Source organism: Aphelocoma coerulescens, chromosome 12 (assembly GCF_041296385.1).
Source record: "Aphelocoma coerulescens isolate FSJ_1873_10779 chromosome 12, UR_Acoe_1.0, whole genome shotgun sequence".
NCBI classification, from domain to species: domain Eukaryota; kingdom Metazoa; phylum Chordata; class Aves; order Passeriformes; family Corvidae; genus Aphelocoma; species Aphelocoma coerulescens.
The window spans coordinates 3,135,138-3,153,034 of NC_091026.1; the positions used below are offsets into that span (position 1 = coordinate 3,135,138).

A 17,897-nucleotide genomic window follows, 5' to 3' on the forward strand; every position below is an offset into this window, starting at 1 on the left:
CATCCAAGAGGAGCAACTGCCTCCCCTCCCTGTGTGACTTCCTAAACTCCGTACGAGTGTCCTGCCTGCTCGGGAGAGGAGTCCCAACAGCTCCTGGGGGAGTCACCTCCCCAGGGTAAAGGAAGAAAGCACAAGAATGGGGACAGTGAGGGCATGGAATGAAGACAGGCTGGTGAAACCCCATCAGCTTAGTCCTGGCTTTCCTGACTCAAGCCTAGCAGCTGCTCCAAAACTCTGGCCACAGGGAACAGCCAGGTTTGGACAAGATGGAGAGAGCAGGAGCCAAGGGAACACTGGAGAGAGCAGGAGCTGAGGGAACACTGAGCTCCACAGCCTGTGGAGACCCTCAGGACCATCGGGAACGTTGCTTCCAGGTCCAAGGGGTGCCCTAAGTGGTAACAGACTCCACTTTAATGTTTCCCCTCTCCTCTCCCATAAGTTCCTATTCATTATTTTCATATTTTCTGTTTGGCATCTAGGAAGAGGATAATACCAAGTTTGAACTAAATTTCTCCATGACTGTAAAAATATATTTGATTAAACAGATGTCAGCAAAATTTTATGGAGTGAAAATTGAGTAACAGATGGTGAGGTCTGTGGACTTCAAAGAGGCTGTATTTTATTAAATAGGAAATTTGAGGAAAAGAATTATTTTGCTGGAAATATTGATGCAGTGTTTAGGCAAATGTAAAAGCATTCTTACTTGATAGAAAACAGTAAGTTTTAAAAAAAATTAAGATAGATGTATTCATACTGTGAACCTCAGACCATTAAAAAAGGGGACTTTATTCCACCTACTTTTTACTGACTACAGCAGGACATCAAGGTTCTCAAAGAAAATTAATACACTTCATGGGGAAGGAAAAAACCCAACTACCACACCAAAAATAACAATGACCTTGGATTAAGCATCCCGAGCAAATACATCCTTTGTGTGATGCACAAGCTATTGTGAAAACAAGCTGACAAATACAAGACCATGGGATATAAACGGTTATACCAAACTTATATTATAAGCATTAAACAAAATTGCAAATAATGGCTTACATGCGATGGGAAATGAGACAGAAGGATTGTAACTCCTGACTGCCATTAATGCATCACCTCTATTCCAGCTTTACTACTTGGAATGGCAGAAGAACATTGCCACCAGTGGAACGTAGAGAGTCAATGAAATGAAAAGCTCATAAATGTAATTAGTATTGCATAATAGGATTTCTCTCCCTATTCCTATGGCTCTCAAGTCTTTTCTTCAAGCTGATATTTTAAACATTTTATTACATCATTGGGAAGAAATTCAAAGGGCAGAAGTAGTTTCAAATTCATGACCAGGCTCCTGCATCAAAGAGAAAGCTACAGTGCCCTGTGGAATAGCAGTCAGTGAGGTGCCTCACATGTCCAGGGGGAAGACTTGGAGAAGTCTGATAGTTCCAGAGCACTTAACCATGCTGAGAGCCACCTGATGTCCGAGCAAGCCTTGTGTTGGTTCACAGACAGGAGACACCTCTGACTCCCCCACACCGACTGTCTGAGCCGGCAGAGCCCCCTCGCACCCGCAAGAGGCACCAGTCCCTGTGGCCAAACCTGCACCAACACAGCCCAGCTCCATCCAGAGCACTCTGCTCATCTCCCTCCCAAAAACCTGCTGGGAGCTGCCTCTGGCTCTGGTCTGCCCCTCACACAGCACAGCTCAGGGTCTGGTGCTCCCTTGGATCAGAGCTGTAAGTACTGATGTCACCAGGAGTGAAGCCATCACAAACATTTAACAGATATTTCTGAGCCTGTGTCTCCATTTCTCAGTGACATTTCCTGTCAGGTGTTTAACTGTGCTGTCAGGGTTCCTGATGCCTCAGAGGTGTGGAAGCTGCTCCATCCTCATGCTTGGGAAATGCTGCTTCTTTTTCACAGAGTGGTGCAACGAACTGAGCCCCTCCAGACTGTGAATGCAGAAACAGAACTTCCAACTCACCAGTATTTATGGTTTATTAACTATGATCATGTCTTATTAGTGGGTTTAGGCCTTGACACCACCACAAGAAACAGACATTTTCCCACAAAGGCTGTATTTTAAGAGAGAAACAGTCAGCTTATGTTTGACAGAGTGATAAAAGAACCAACAAATTCAAGCCTCCACAAAGCAAAATGCCCTCCTCGAGTCTGCACTTCAGGGTTTTGTATAAGCACAACTCTTCAGGAGCAATGCTCAGCTTTACAACTCATCCATCATTCCTCCCTCTCTATTGATCCCCTTATCAGTCACATCCAGGTAGCTTGGACTGGATTCAGAGGCTCCAAATAAACACATGAAAGAGATCCTGGGTTTAAACCACTACCAGAGTAATTTAGATCATGTTTAGCACAGCCCTCCAGCCTTCCCAAGGAATAACTGATTGGATTGAAGCACGTTGAAAGCACATATATGTTGCCTGAATTATTTTCACATGCTTTTAGACCTAGAAATTCTGTATTTAAACAAGCAGAAAAAGGAAACATTGGAGGTGGGTGTTAATTACTCCTATTTACAGGCTTTTTAACAGTTTCCCATATTGCTTAAAACTGAAGTTGTATCTTATTTTCAGTGATTCAAAAATCAAGGCAAGAGACAGAAATTCATCAGAAAAATCAGAGACTACTTTTCCAGAGATATAAAAGAAAATGCAGCTTACACATCTCAGGCATCAGCTTTTAGATCTATCCTTTCTCTTCCTAAGGCAAATGTGATGATCAATCTACAAAAAAATCCTGAAATAGTTACCCAAAAACCTCTTCTTAATCTTCAGTTGTTCAAGGATTCTGTAGTTTTCAAAAGAACTCTTAAGCACAGGACATTTGGGGGTTTGAAGTATTCAGTGTTAAGGGCATGAAAAATATCACTCAAAATGTTTAAAAGGGATTTCAAAGCTTGACCTAAGTTGATAACCCTGGTTAAGATTTTCATTTCTGGATATTTAAGATAAAATGGCTGAGGACTTACAGAGAGGGGAAACCAGTTTTACAGCAGCATTTTAAGTTGTGATAAGATTCCTAAATATAAATGCCCAAAGTTAATGTGCCAGAATGTTCATTGGGTATTTTTTAAAGGAAGGCAAAAGGAATGATCTTAAACCTATATTTAACCTCTACACAAGAGGCAGTTCAGTATTTAGAGAGATCTGGAGGAAGGTCTTGTTCTCATCAGATCATCTTTCTTCAGCTTTGGAGGAAGAAGTGCTAATTTCCATTCTTCCCCATTTTCTGACGTGCTTTAGGATTCATTGTGGATGTGGGAAAATAAGTTATTTGACCTCTTGAATAGAAGGAAAAGAGAACTGGGAGGGTCATGTCTGGAGAGAGGTCTCTGCTCACTATTCCATGTCAAAGTTCTGGGGCCTCAGGCCAGTTTCTCAGGGCCAAACCTGACAGCTACCAGAGAGGTTTATTGTGAAATTAAACAAGGAAAAGTATTCTTGGGATAATCTTATGGAACCTTCTTTTTATTCCTGCAGAGAAAGGCCAGAAAAGTCAAACTAAAAATACCAGATCATTTACAAATGGAGCCAGAAAAGCAAAAACTTTCAATCAGTATCAATATGTGTAGCACTGCCCAAACTGAATGAACTTAATTAGAAATGAAAAACAACTTGTTAAAGCCACCATTCTAAGGTGCTTTTAAATACCTCCAGGGTAATTGTTACCATACTGCCACCAGAAGTTCCTGAGGAGCTGCCTATTGATCACTTTCACTGATGAGTTACTGTTTAGATAAAATCCCAAGTCCACTGTTGGTACTTTTTTGTTGGTATTTTCACAGAGAATGCTAAACGCTTTTTTAAAATTTTATTTACAGGAGGCTGCTCTGTGCCTTGGGAATGCCAGTGGATCCCTGAGTGGTGCCACGTTGCTGCCACTCCCTGAGACATGGAGGTGACAAAGAGAACGAGGGAAGTGTCTCCCCAAACACAGCCTTGCACTCAATGCCTTCTTTAATGCAAGCCAAAAGCAAACTGCTCCAGATGATAATTAAAAAATAGAAACCAAACAGTTAAGGCCTGTCTGATTAATTGCTCTACTTAGCTAATTTGATAAGCCCTCCATCAGTTTTCCATGCCTCCTTCATTGGCTTGATCTACTTTGCAAATTAATCTAATTATGAACACCTGCAATCCAAAGCCCCATCTCTGCAGATGTTCGACAACTCTTATTTAAACACAGCATTTCTTAAAAGGTCAATTCTAAGCCCCATCCTGCCACAAGAAGCCTTCCTGGGGTCCAAGGAAGGGACAAAGCAAGGGGAATATGCAGTAGAGGAACCATTCCCCGCCTCACCAGTGCTTTATTCCCTCTGTATTCAGCAACATAAACTGCATCCTACAAGAAAATTCCAATAAAAATTTACAGCAGACAAAAGATGAAGAACGAGTCAAAGTCATCACAGTCCCCACACCACATTAATCAGATCAGCCATGCACCAGGAGGGGAATGATAATGCCAGCTCCAATTCAGGGTGCCATGGAGCTCTCCAAAGACACCAGGGACTGCACAACCATAGCGCCGTGGGTTGAAACCACATTGGAAGCTGTAACCTGGTAAAACTACTGTGAAAAGTTCAGCATCACCTCAAGTGAATATATGTTAGATAATAAAGGATTAACTGTGTATTTATGATGTAGATGTGTGGCTTACCCTTGATTCCCTTCACACAGGACAGAACTCTTTGCCAATAGAATCCAAACACAAAACTTGTGCTGCAGTATTTTCAAAAGTATGGACTGGTAACAGATTTTGTTTTTTAAAACCAGTTGTACTGATACTTTTAATTGATCTCTCTGATTGCTAGTTCAGCCTCATTTATTATTGTGAATATAAATTAGAAACAAAAGGAAGCCCCAAGCAGTTTTATCTGGCTATAAAGATTTTTTGCCACTAGATTTGCAATTCCTTTTCACAAATTATTTTGTGAGCAGAATTTTTAATACTCTGTTTTAATCATAATTTTCTCCCTCTCAAAATCCTTAAAGAAAGATTGAACATCATAAAATGTTCTGTTTCCATCAAAATCAGACAAAGTTACAGTTCAATTCATCTGGGGGTTTGTGCTAGCCTTGATAAAATGTATTTTTGAAAGACAAACAATAACACTGTCAGACTTGCCCGACTCAAAAGCAATTTGCATTAGTAAAATTTAACTGTAAGCCCTTGAGATGACAATGCTTTATTGTATTTGTTGTAAAAAATATTTTAGCTGAGCAATGCCAAGCTTGGGGCCTTATGCCCTGTGGCAAGAAAAATTAGGAACCTGTGCTTCAGAGAACATCTGCAGAGCTTGCAGGGGGTCCCTCCTAGATGGACCCCAAAATGAAGGACACTCCTATCCTACCTCAAAATATTGGTCTAATATTTTAAACCTGAGAATATGAGAAAGTGAAGTTATTAATGGAGCCATTAACTGTGTCTCTGGGGCTCCCAGATTAATTAAATTCAGAGTCAGTGCTAAGATCCTCACAGCCTTTCCAAACCTCCAGCAAGCACCTGCAGAACTCCTCCAAATATCACCATGTTAGAGAGGAGACTGGGGAAAAGCCACTAGAATGTCAGAAAAGCGTAGAAAAACCACCAAAAAAAAAGGAAAAAATATTAAGAAATGTTGGCATTAAAAGACCTGACAGATGTTAAGCTTTTGTTTTTGCATCATCTCTCATTGCAGAGCGCTGAGTAATTAAATGTGATGTGCAACCTAGCAAGGGCTCGTCCTTGGTCACAATCTCAAAGATGCCCAGAACCCTTCCCCAGGGGCTGCTGGAGACCCTGCAAGCCAAAGGACTCCCCCTGGGAAGTGGGGATGATTATGGAAACGCCAATGGATAACCTAGGATTGAACACTTTCCTTCAGGAAGCTGCAGCACATTTATGACTGTCAGAAATGCCAGGAAGCTCAGCTGAACACAGCTATTGATTACCCTGACAGCTCCACAAGGCAGACTTCCAATGGCTGACTCAACTGAGGTGAACCAGGGAAGAGGATTAAAAATCCCTCTCCCCTAAAGCCTTGGCCGCTCCTCTGACATCCCTAATCCCATCAGCGAGGGAAAGCTGTTTATTAACTTCTGCTCTCAGAGGTGGAGGGCATCAAGCAGCTCAAACATCCTGCAGCAGGTAAGGGAGAACTTAGAAGAAAAACAATGAAAATGGGGAAAAAAAAGAAAAAAAGAACAGTGGAACCACATGAGGATTCCAGCTATTTCCAGTAAAAAGCATGAGGGAAAATAATCAATTTAACAATATGTATCAGTAAACCCAGAAATACAGAAGGTGTTTGCTACTTAGCCCCTCAAAATAAAAAACAAAAAAAAAGTAGAACATAGTAGGAAATCATTTGATAAATGTGAGGCCTAATCCCAAAAGCTGGTTTATTTTCATATCATAATAAAAGGGGTAATTTACTAATATTTGGAGGAGAAAAGAAAGAGAAGGAAGATGTGCTGCTGAGGAGAAGCACAGGGGCTTCTTTTGCCTATACAAAATGAGTTTATGAAATACATTTAACTGAGTTATTTTAAGAAGTGCCAAGAAGTTGGCAGCCACAGAGAATTCCTTAGCATAGCTAAAGAGCCTGAGGATTTGGAGCTAGGACAAGGAGGGATTCACTGGACCCAGGCTGGGCCTTTTGTGTTGCTGTTTGTAGATCTCCTCATGTGGGGACCTGTCAGGAATTCTGATGCCACTGCATTACTTAAAACTACAAAATTGGCCCCATCCTGCCCTGTCTGCAATTTTGACCATGACCACTGAAACTTTAAGGCCGTTATCAGATCCTTTACAGGTTCTTAAAACTCAGTTTGCACTGGATGTTGTGTAAAACTGGAGATTTGTCCTAATTCAGAAAAAACGAAGACTAAACTCGTGTGCATGTGTTTATGATCATTTCAAATGATTGATTGTTAAAATGACATAATATCCCCTTGATATAATAACCCCTGGAATGACGATGGGGATGACAGGAGGAAATCAGGCTTACCATGAACATAGCGCACCAGGCGATGAGATCTTTGTGTCACAGCATGCAAGACCTGATAAAAACAAAGAAAAAACCAGTTTACATTTGGGAAAATTAAATTATGACTGGATATAATGAATGCAAAATCAAAGAAAAAGGCAGTTCAATCATTAAAAAGCAGCTGGTTTCCTTTAGATCCAAAGGGGTTCATTGCACAATTAATAAAATTAAGCTCATATCTTCTGTGTTACTCCATAATAAATTTATAAAACAGAAAATACTCCATGGAGAATTTTAAAGGGACTCATAAAAAATAAAGCCTAACACACCTCCAAAAAAATAAACTATAACACACCTTCCAACAGAACTAAAGCATGAAATATTGCCTCATTCTGGAAAAATCAAACTAATAATGCACACAAAAGCGATCATACTTGTTGCCACTTATAATTATTTTGTAGTAGCTTTCAGGTCTACAAGTATTCAACAGAACTGATAACCTCAATTTTTCTCAGAATCAAATACCTTGAAGGGAAAATGTTTACTGAATAAATACTTGCATGAATCAGGGCACATGAAATCAGGGCACTTCCTTTTGGAGACAAAAACAAACATCTCTTCCAAGAATCACATCAGGACAAACACACCAGGTATCTTCCTGGTTCACAAATCTAATGCCAGGATTAAGTTTTCCACAAAGAATCTCCTTTAACCCCTTCTGGAGATGATTTTAAGTCTGCAGAGACAGAATCCTGTGTGCAGCACATTCGTCAAGACACAGCTTGCCAAGCAATCAGCCTGTTAAACACAACCCCTCACGCTGCTCAGGGAATGTCCCCTAAACCAGCAGATTTGTGCAGGAACACAGCACTGCCAGCCCTCCAAGAGCTTCAGGACAGAGAGATTCAACAGCAACTTCTGTTCTGACTCCTCAAAGCACTTTGGAACATCACAGAGGGATGCACAAACAGAATGGACGTTGTGCTATTAAGAGCCAAAAAACCAATTCCTGGATTCTCCAGGTTCTGCTGTGCAACTGCTCAGCCAGAAATTAAAAGGACAACACCACTTCTTTGAGAGCCAAAGCTGAGTTAGGGAGGTGACACATCGTGAATTAAATTGAAATCTGGCCAAAAAAAAAAAAAGAAAAGAAGCCTAACCCACTTGATTGAAGTGCCATGTAAGCACTACAAGTGATAAAAATACCTCTCTCCCATCCCAAGGTAACAGAAGTGCTTGCAGGAGTTCCAAGCCAAACATCTTGTTCCACCACCTGGGCTACCAACATCTCTTTAGCACATTTATTCCAGAGATTCCCCATTGTGGAAATACATGAAAACAGCTGAACACCAGAGCTCTCTCAGTCTGAATTGCACCCACAGTGCTGGAGCTGAGCAAAAAGCAAGTCCATCTTCTCCAGGAGCTGACAATGCAATCCATGCATTCGATACCAATCCCACAAATCGGTGGGCAACTCCAGGAATCAAACTAACAGCAAACAAGGGGACAGAGCAGGGGGAAATACCAAAATGCCAGAGCTTTTGAGCACAGCAAGTCATAACATCTCTACCAGAGGGGATGGAAATGGTGCAAAGTCAGTCGAGTGAGAAAGGGAGTCCCAGCAGGACTCGATGCAGTCAGGGATGGAGCACTTGGCTCTGTTCTGACTCAATCCCAGTTCCAGCACCTACTCTTGGAGGCCTAGGTTGTAAAAACTGTCATTGCCCAGCAGTACAGGTGTGTCCTTAAACCTCCTGCCTCCCTTTGCCTCAGCAGTAAAGTTCTCCCACTTCTGTGAAACTGATTTTGAGTATAAATTCAGTGGATAACATAAAAGTGCTCAAACACTGGGGTGATAAATTAAAATAAATGTCTCATCGGTATTCTCAGTATATTTCTCTGACTCTATAAAGACTCAACATTTTCAGCCTGGGAAGGATAACAAAACCAGAGTCCAGGAGCAATCAATGCTACTTTTAAAATGCATTTTTACTTTAATCAGGGATTATTAAACCTCAGCCAGACCAATATTTATTTACTCTTTCATCTGGTTTTCCCAGAGTTTTAGAAAATTATAGTTGTCAAAGGTACTGCATATTGCTCTAAAATTCCCTGTGAAGGGGTTTGATGTAAGAAAGCCAGTCACTCATGAAAAAAATTAAACTCATACAAAATTTATAGTTAAATAAAAACCTTTGTTCTTCATTCATTTCTCTAAACAGCTTAAACCCTTGCTGGAGCAGAAATTCATAGTGCCTGCAAATCAGCCATTTGCTGCAGCTGCCTAAAAATATGAAAAACCATAAAGAAATGGATAATCAAAGAATTTGCTAGAAAGAAAAGACAATTACTGATTCTTAAGACTGGTTTTGACAAGGGAAAGGTTTCACCTTCCCCAACTGAGGATGGAATTATGACTGAGGATGAGTTCCCATTTATCCAACATCCTAAAAACCTAGAAGAGTCACAGAGGTGGCTATGGCAGGCTCTTCATCAAGAAACCCATTCGCTATGAAAAGGAAAATAGATTCTGTTTAGGGTACAAAGGCACAAGGGAAACTTGATTAAGTATTACAAGAAATTCTAAAAGGAGAGGGAAAGAATAGGATCATTCTTCTGTCTGTCAGTAAGCTCTGGGATGCTCAGCTGTTGCCAAACATCCTCAGAACTTTGTATTTTCTTTAAAAACAAATTCACAGACTCTTCTCTTTACATTTGGGGCTGCTGAAGTGGCTTTACAAGGTAAGGCAGAGCAGTTCCAGCTGCCTCCAGCCCAGAGCTGCAGCCCTACCAGGGGTTTCCACACAACCAGAGCCCATCACCACTTCTTACAAGTGAGACAAGAACAGAACTATAACGGCTTCAGGTTTAATCTGATGGTGGATTGTCTTATTTTTTAAATGCTGATGGCCAAGGTCTAGCAAATATTTTATCATCTCTCAAAAACTTCATGCAATGCTGCAGTTAAACGTTTTAAGTCAATTTTGTGCTGCTGAAATCATCTCGTTTCCCCAGGATTCCGAGGCAATTAGGAGCAGCACTCAGTAGGGTTATTTTTAGCAAGTGCACCTCATTCACACATTTTGCAGTGCTGCTCAGGGATCACTGATCTATATGCATGACTGCAGTGATAAAATCTGGCAACACTCTTTAATAACTGTTTAAACTGTTCTAGGCGTGTTTCAAGCAACGTACAATTATTCCAACACCTAAAAAGAGCTTTTCCACTTGCAGGATTTTCCACTACTCAGTATGTGCACCCTTGCAGTCAGATAGTTAAGATTTTCCATTATTTCTTTTATTTGATTTGCTCCTTTTCAGCCAATGGACAAAGAAGGTGTCCCTGCCCATGGCAGGGGCCTGCAACTGGAGGGTCTTGAAGGTCCCTTCCAACCCAAACTATTCTGTGATTCTGTAGCTCACAAAAGATACCTTAAATGGGATTTGCAAAGGTGAGATGACAGATTCTTATGATGCACAAATTCATGAGGATCAGGCTGAAAAATATGTCATCCATCCACACACTTATGGATGTATTGAGAATGATCCCCATAAGATCTTTATGAGTCTGTTAAATTTTAGTGAGCAAGAGTATTTGGCATAGCACTGAACAAGCCAAAATTAAAACTGTTGATTGGTCAGGTCTAAGTTGTTTGTGCTTTTCAATGTACAACAAATTCCAGTAACATGTTAACTGCACAGACCCTGGACTTCTTTCTACTTTCTAAATATCCTCAAATCCTGCTGCTAGACAGTACCATTTCTTAAGACAAACAAAACAAATTGAATTTATTGAAATTACCATGAATAGAGATTTTGAATCAAGCATAGCATTTTATTAATATAAAAGGTGGCAGAGCTTTGGGTGAAGCAGGGATAAATAAAAGTCAGCTGTGTTAGGACATGCCCAGGAGGAAAAGTGTCCTGCTGGCCATGCTTCCATCCTGTGCAGTGGGAGAGACATCAAAACCCTGCTCCACTTGGCTCTGACATCCCAGGACAGAGGTTACTAGTGTCTGAATATGGAATGAGTGTGGCATTAGGAAAAAGCCCACCATGAACTGTCCATCTGCAATTCAAGCTGGTGGAGAAATGGAATCACAGCACTTGAGAACCAGAGAGAGGATAACAGGAGAGAAACCACACTGATACTTGGAAAATGCATCACCACAGAAGGAGAAGAAATAGCTGCTTTTTTTAATTAAATGGTCATTTTGAGGGCTTTGTCTTCCCCTAAACCCCCCTACAACAGTGATACAGACCTCTACTACACCTTCAACTGCTCCCACCTTTCAGAAGTGCAGTATTATTCCACGTTTAGCTCACAGTGTGAAATGCATCTCCTTCTCCCTATAATTCCCCAGGATCTCAGTTTCTGTAATTACAGCATTACAAAACAAACCTGACAGCCAACGTGTCAGCTCTGTTTGTCAGGCAGGCAGGCAGCAAAGCCTCTCTGTGGCTGTGCCACATCCACTGTCAGCTCTCATCGGGCGGCGAGCTGAAAACCAGCAAGTGATGGCTTCCCTTGTTCTACTAAATGAGTCAAAGATGTTCTTCTAAAGAGGTTCTTCTGTCTCTCAGTCATGTCCTCACTGGAAATGGGAGCTGCAAACACTGCCCCACAGTGCTCAGGTTTTGAAACATGCAAACCTGGTGCTTCTTTTATCAAAATTACTGACATTAAAACAAAAGTGACATCCTAGGAACCATCCTAGGATACTCTTGGAGCGAGCAAGGGGTTGTGGGCACTAAACAGACAACACAGCTTTTCTGCTTGGTCATGAAAGTTCTAGAAAACTCTTTAAAATCATCCCATTTGCTCTGTTTGCAGACCTGAGGTGACTGATGCCCTCCCTCCACCAACGACCTGAGCTGCTGGGAATGAGAGAACAACAGAGCTGATGATAAAAGTGTTCCTGTGCAATGTCCCAGCACAGCTGGCAGTGCCTCAGTGTCACACAGGAGTCCTGACTCACACAGCACCATGTGCTGGGGACTCCTCTGGTGAGGTTTGGTCAATGAAAGTGTTACTTTGATGGAGGAAAGGGGCAAAAAGAGGTTTGGGACTGGGTTTTGGCTTGGGGTTTTATCTTGGGTGGGGTTTTCCCCTCTTTCCATATTTCTTTACCTTGTCTTTATTTTAGAGGTGCAGAGTTTGAATGATAAAAAAAGGCATTCACCACCTAAGAAACTTCACTGCCTTCAATGCTCAAGTAGTTCATACAATGACTATTCTGTACGTTAATTTAGCAGAAAATGAAGGAATGAGCAACTCTACCAAAACTGTACAACAGATCCAGATGAACTTGGTGTTCCAATTCCTTTAGGTACAGTGTGATTTAGATGCTGATCTGCACTGTCTTTGGTATGGTTAGTGGCTTAAAACGTGCTGGTTTGCCTATTTTATCCAAAGGCCATCTATTATAGACTTAAAACAGGAAAAAAACCCAACATGTAAGGGTCTTTCAGACAATAAACATTTTGTTCCCTGGAGGTATTCAGCTTTAAAATAAATAATGAAACAGGGATTTAAGATTTTAAGTGCTGGAATCAACGTTGTGTATTTCAAAAGACTCTGGGTAATGTCCAATCTTCACTTGCCTGCACACTGCTCATACCCCAGGGGACTGGACTTTTGTTCTTCTGAAATTGTTTTTTGGTTATAAGAAAATGCAGTAGCTCAAAAAGCACAGTAATATCTTTCCCTCAGTCATATTAGACATATATTTTCTAAATATTCCCTTTTATTGCTAACAAATGGGGCTGGATTTGTAGCAGAACTTGACTATCAAAGAATATGATACAATTATGACCCTGCTTATCTGCAAACTCCTTTGCAATTTATATTTACCAGCACTTCATAAACTACAGTTATTACCAATTCCTTTAATAATTTGGCTTTCTGATTCTAGGAGATTATCTGGACTAGAAGAATCCTCAGATAATAACAACTATGTGATATTACAGAGCTTTACAGCTATATTCAATGTAGATACGTGAATGTTTTCTCCCAGAGATCAGTTCAGTGATCCAATAACACTTTTGGACAGCTTAGGGCTGTGCAATAAACACCCCATAAAAACTGCTTCAAAACCAAGTCAGATTCAACTCTTATAAAATCTGAAAAAAACCCAAATCATGTTGGAAAAACGGGGCGGGGGGGGGGGGGTATTAGGAAAAACCACATATTTTCCTATATCTGAAAGCATGAGTCAAGAACTAAAAAACACTGCTTTTCTGGCATTCCCAGGTAGCAATCCCTCATTCCTGTCCCTGCAGCAGACTGGAGATCTACCCTGCAGAGTCCCAGGAAATGGGATTGCTGTGGCCTGCTTTAGGGAATGGCACTGCCTCCAAGCCTCCAGCACCATGGCAGAGGCTCCCTGTGGGGGATGAGCAAAACCACAAAGTAAAGAACTTGATTAAGGCAAAAATACAAGTTGCTCACTTGTCCCAGTAAATGACAGGTTTAGTGAGCAGAGCCACCAACAGGTATTTGCTTTTAGGCAGCATTTTGAAATAAAAATGGCTCTGGGAGAGTGGAGTCCATCATTCTCCCTCAGTGGTCTTAAACTCACCAGCCAGGAACAGTTCCATTATCCTAACCCTGTGGAAAAGCTGTTTCATCTCATTTATAATCCTTCAACATTTTCCCACAAAGCAGAAGGATCATGCCAGCGTCCAAATACTCTTTCCACTGTAGCCATTATGAAATATAAAATATTCCTCCCAACTTCCTTCCTGTACCACTTGCCTCTGGTACTGATGAGCTTTAATTCCTCAACTGTCTAATGAACCTGGCCCCATTCTCTCCCTAATGTATGCAAATGTACTACAAGAATTTTCAAAGCACTGAACAAAACTCGATATCAATTTCTAATTAGAAATCTCTGCAGCAGCTCTGGAAATCTCAGCCTCCTCTCTGTGATTTTGTTAATAGAAAAAAAAAAATCCACGTAAGTGGTCATGGAAATGTGCATTGTATGAATGTATTTTTTTAATTTATTCATGAAGAAATATTTTTAAAGGCTGCTCGGTGACAGAGGATTTAACACAGTGTTATGCAATAACTGGTTCAACAGCTTCCCCCACCATGTACTTTTCTCTGCATGTAAATTTTTTGAAGTTATTTCTAAGGCAATAACTCCATATCAAAAGTTTAATTTCAGAGTGTGACAGATGACAAATATCTACTCCGTATTTAAGTGCTCCCCCCACAGTGCTATTCTAGTCTGTGCAGAATATAAATGACCGACTGAAGGCAAAAGAAAAAAAAAAAGCCAAAAGCATTTTTCAAGGTTTTTCATTAAAATCCACGTTTAAGAGAAAATTAATGAGGGGGAAAGAAGTTCCCCTCCCTGAATGATGCTGATCAAAGTACATTTCTCCAGAAGCTTCAAAGATTTGCTGAGCAATACATCACTCCTGTCCCCTCCCAAGGAAAAAACAAAATATGTATCGAAAATTTGGTTAGCTACAATTTACTGTAAATACATTTATTACACTGCAACAAAGGAATTCTGCTGTGCAATACACAGGAAGGAAAATTCCTGCAACATTCTTCTAGTGAAAAGGACTGCACTGAGTTTAACACTACAGTTCAGTGTGTGCTTAGGTGCTGAACTTGGCCATATCTCAGAAGCTTGCAGTGCTGCAAGGCTTTGTGTAAGAAAGATGAATCAGCCTTAAATTAACCCCACTGTGTAGTGAGGCTGTTAACCTTTTCAGTAATGCAGAGAAAGAGGTTTCAACTCTTGCTCTGCTTGCTGTTCCAGCACAGGTTCACATGGCCATCCACAATTCTGACTGCATGGGCCGTGCCATGAGGGACTTGGGGTTGTGCTGTTGCTTTATCTGGTATTAAAGAACAACAGGAATTTCCTTTTTGTGCTTCTTTCTGTTCCTTCATCACCAGGAACATTCTCAGGTGATGCACACAGGAAAATAACTTCATTCAAGAGAAAATCTCCCTCACCCACCAGAGAAAACAGTGTGTTCCCTTTGAGTCAAGCCCAAAAAGAAAAAGGGCTCTGGTTCTGTTCCCATCTCATTTTGCTGGGTAGCAGAGCATGCATCCTGCAGTGGAAAGGTCACATCCATGGGCAGGGCCTGCCAAGGGCTGACCTGCAGCTCAGCTAAAAACCCTCTCACAGGAAAAAGCTATAAAACACAAATTACAGCAGTTTGCCAGGCAGGCAGATCCCAAGCACAACCATGAGCACCTCACTGGGAATTCAGAGAATGAGCAGCATCCCCAGCATTTCCCAGAAGGCTTTAACGTTCTGGCTTTTCATTCTATTCATATCCCTGCCTTGAAGGATGGGTACAAGTGCACCCAAACATCCTGGATTTGGGAGAGGGTTTAACACCTCCCTGCTCACACAGCTGTGGTCAAACTGCTTTTCTGATGAAGTTCTACCTGCCAATTCATTCATTTTCTCTATTAAGGTCTTCCAAAGCACCAGCGAAGCATGGTGACAGCACTTCCAGGCAAGGTGATTTGTGCAAAGATGCTTTCCAACATTTTCCCAAACTAACTTCAATGTAATTGTGATAGCTGGTTTTCCCATCACTTATAGTAACCATACACAGTAATAATTCATTGCAAGTATTTATCAATTACAAATGCTACAACTTGAACTACTGCAAGGTATCTTGCTAGTATAGTCCAGTCAGTTACACAAGTTTAAAAAAAGGTTAATTTAAATTGATTAACTAGCATACTGAAATTATTTCCATGGCACATCCAGAAGTGGTTCAAGGTGAATTCTTTTTATTCAGAAGCAACAAGGACATTTTATCAATTCAAAGATAATGAATTACTGAAAAGGAAATACAATGAACAGTGAAAAAACTTCCTTGTGGTTGACAGGTAACTCCATTCCTAAACATATCCTTTTACCTTCAGTGGATGGACCTATGAAAAAATGCTTACAGGAGCTGTTTGGAAGAATACTGGTTTGTTTCTGGGATTTTAAGTCACGTCAAACTAATTCCCTGCAAGATTGTCATAAAAGAACTCCCTGGAACACACCACCAAACCCTCTCTTTAGAAACCAGGTATCAGAACCTCTCTGAAGGCAAAGCAGGGCTCTTTCAGCACAGTGTGAAGGAGAAGTATTTTAAACCATTTCTTAGCTCTGAAGCCTTCTCCTGCACAGCTTTCCCCCACACCATTGTCACAAAAAGGCAACGCTGACAGCTCTTCAGGCTCCAGCAGGAAGCCACCCACACACAGATCCAGAAAAACTCTGCCTGGATAAACTGGGTTCTCCTGGCCAGGCCCTGCTGTGACGTCTCCGCTCTCTTCCCATGGCAGTGGCACTGTCAGGATCTCCCTCTGGGGACCCAGCAGCTGCCACAGACAGCTCTTGGCAGCCCTGGAGCTGCTCCCAGCCCACTGAGCCCCAGGATGCAGGAGCAGGGTGGCTGCAGCACCTTCCATCCTGCTCCAGCTCCTCCCTGGCTGCCCTCAAAACACATTCTGCTCTCTGGAGGTGTTCCCCACGTGTTCCGGGAGCCAAAAGTAGGACAAGTGTGCTGCTTCCCCTCGGAGGGGGGACATTAGATGGGGGGGTTGCTATATTGCAAAAGGAGAGAAAAATGGGAACAAACCTTATTCCTCAGAGTAGTAGCACAAAAAATGATTCTGCTACCTTAGTTTCCCACTAATCACCTTTCTCAACATACCCATCAGTCACCACTATTTTCACAACCATTTCAGCTTAAATTTCCTCTGACAAGGGGTTTTTACCTCTGTAATAGATCTCAGTTAAAAAAAAAAAAATAAGCTCCCTTGTTATGGATTAGAGATTCTTGGTTTTACTGTCTTTCTGTGCAGAGAAAGCAACACTAGCTTTCCTTACTATGGATTAAAAGTCTTTGGGGTTTACTGACTGTCTTTTCTGTGCAGGGAAATTGCAGTTTAGGGTACAGAGCACCATAAACCATTGTTCAAGATAATTTCCAAGCACATGAACAAGCCCTTGAGGAAATACAGGCATCAAATTATCCTGTTTTAAATGTTCTAACTCGGTATTATATTTGTCTTCTTGTTCTGATAAAGTATGCATGTTGACAAGAGAAAAATGGGAGAGGGATCCAAGGGAATAAAACCCCTGCCATCATCTACAGCAAATGTAACATGATTTCTGTTGTACCAGAGATTAGACATATTAAATGCAAATACATGCAAAAATGCTATTCATAAAGTGATTTGGAGGCCTTGAATAACCTTTTTTGGTAAAATGTGTCATTCACAGAATAAATGCAGATGTATCACATTGTGAGATGTGATATAATGAATTGTAAATGACATATTACATTTTTGAGGCATTTTTGGCCCTCATTTGAGACCATCAATATCCAGATCCTCAGAAGCTTCAGCATTCACAGAATCTTACAAGGGCTTGCACAGGGTGCTCAGAGAAATTTATCGTATCAGTGATGATTATATGATTAAAATGCTTTAAGATTACTGCAAATTCCCCTTGATGCCAAATATTTAACTTTACACAACAAGCACCCACATGCCAAATTAAAGAAGCTGGAAAGCAACGTAAAACATCATTATTAGTCTTTACAACATGGAGAAATGAGACAACAAATACAAGCTGGCAAAACATCAGAACTATTTTTCAGCAACGGCAGCAAAGGTAGAAATGTATCAGGCTTGCAGCAAGTAAGATAAACTGGAACCAAGAGTTGTCACCAAAACTCAGCCTAGAGCCCCTGCAGACAGCTTATGTAGGTATGACTGGGCATTGCCCATTATTTATAAGTAATGGCATCATTATTATCCCAGGTTTCCCCATATGGATCCCTCCAGACAACAATTCAAGGCCTCTCCCCACTGCTGTCACCATTCCTTCAGTTAATGAGCCATGAGCAAAGCTCCACTCACAGGTACCTCTAATCCCTG

The 17,897-nt window shown here is 41.1% G+C and overlaps 1 protein-coding gene across 9 annotated transcripts in view; it reads right to left on the bottom strand.

Annotated features, from left to right (window-relative positions):
* Positions 1-17,897, bottom strand: part of ATP2B2 (ATPase plasma membrane Ca2+ transporting 2) — a 361,326-nt gene that overhangs the window by 279,887 nt on the left and 63,542 nt on the right. For all 9 annotated transcript variants that reach the window (XM_069027411.1, XM_069027409.1, XM_069027407.1 and 6 more), the window contains one exon: positions 6,995-7,046. The gene's annotated coding sequence lies outside the window, so the exon portion shown is untranslated. The remainder of the gene's footprint in view (positions 1-6,994; positions 7,047-17,897) is intronic.